Source organism: Solenopsis invicta, chromosome 5, assembly GCF_016802725.1.
Source record: "Solenopsis invicta isolate M01_SB chromosome 5, UNIL_Sinv_3.0, whole genome shotgun sequence".
In the NCBI taxonomy this organism is placed as follows: domain Eukaryota; kingdom Metazoa; phylum Arthropoda; class Insecta; order Hymenoptera; family Formicidae; genus Solenopsis; species Solenopsis invicta.
Window position 1 is genome coordinate 1,770,472 of NC_052668.1, and position 1,894 is coordinate 1,772,365.

Below are 1,894 nucleotides of genomic sequence, written 5' to 3' on the forward strand. Positions count from 1 at the left end.
ATGCTTTTGTGATGTAATTAGGTTTGATATTTATATTTGACAAATTGATATTTTGATAATTATATAGAATGAGGTTTCATCAAATGCAAATTTAGATAAAAATATACTTTAAACGCGTTTTGATACACAATGATATAAGAAAGGTGCGTCTTGTGAAATAGAATATTAATCAATCATGTAAGTGTTTATAACTTATAAATTTGGAAAATACATGTGTGAGCGGAGAATTCAGTTTTGATCAAGGTCCGTATTCTAAATTATTCAATATTTTTAAATTAAACAAAGTTAAATTTAATGACTAATAAAATTAATTTACTTTAAAATTTGCACACATAAAAAACTAATTAAAATTAATTTTGAAAAACAATGTTTGAATTAAATTACAATGTAATTTTGAGTATTAGATTACTACATAATAAAATAGTTGTTACAATATATGGATTATTAAAAATAAATGTAATATATATTATATTTGTAAATTAAGTTTATGCAATATAACTAAGAAATATTGCTATTTATTTATGAATTTTTTTACAATTTTTTTTATATAATAAAATTTTTACAGTAAAAGTTATACTGTAAAAGCAGGTAGAAACCTTTTTCACGATCGCTTGATAGTTGCAATGACAGAGCCTCTAATGGTGAATTTCGGAACGCAAACTAAACTTCCGCGCATTATTCATACATACCGTTTGTTTTTTGTTCCTGAACTCCCTAAATTAGTGTGCACTTAAAATGAAATAGGTATATGTTTGAAAGTTAGCAAAAGCAAGAAGGAACGTTCCAGTGCAGTGTAGGAACAGTGCAGGAACAGAAAACAAGCCTATAATCGCTGTGCGTGAAAAGATTCACGTGAACTCTCTATGAGTAAAAAATGAAAAATGAAAAGTGAAAAGTGAAACGTGAAAAGTGAAAAGTGAAACGTGAAAAGTTCCACGTGAAATTACATGATTGACCCTCAGGTCTAGAAAACGTCAGAAAATGAGACATCTTGTAGACGTCTTAAAAAGAGACATCCTTTAAATATGTCTAAAAGACGTGTTTATGACGTCTTTTAGACATGTCTAAAAAACGTTTTTTTTAAGACGTTTACAAGACGTCTTTCAGACATATGTGCTCTCTGGGTAGCCACTCGCAATTTGCAACTACGCTTGCAACTCATTGTAGACCAGCCTTTATGTTGAAATTTACAACTTGCGATTGGCAACTAGAGTCCTATATAAAGGCTGTGTTCCGATATAACTGCCAGTACTGGCAGTTATATCGGAACACAGTCAAAGAGAGAAGCGACATTGATGTCCGAAGCTCTGATTGGTAATCTGATTAATACTTGATTGGCTAAGCGAGCAGCCATATTGTGACCACAGCTGTTTGTAGAATGATACCAATGGTGTTTGATGACGTTAGAGCGGTCCCAAAATAGTGGTGGAGGACTCAATTGGATACTGATGGTTGTGGTGGGGGTTCGATGTCGCTTCTCTCTTTATATAGGACTCTACTGGCAACCACTCGCGATTTGCAGCTACGCTTGCAACTCATTAGGCCTGTTCGTGTTGCTGCTCTTTTTGAATTAATTTCTTTGTCGTCTCTCTCTTTCTTACGATCGAATATATATTTATCTCATCTCCAGTGCAAAAATTTTTGGGGATTTCAAGCAACTCGAACAGACCTATTCCGTTTGTTTTCTGTTCCTGAACTCCCTGAATTAGTGTGTACTTAAAATGAAATAGATATATATTTGAAAGTTAGTGAAAGCAAGATGGAACGTTCCAGTGCAGTCTAGTGCAGGAATAGAAAACAAGCCTATTGTAAACCAGCTTTTTTCTTTGGCGACGAACAAACCTTTGGAAAATTAAAAGTTTTTTTGCTTAATTTAGGGATAAAATAGGTATTT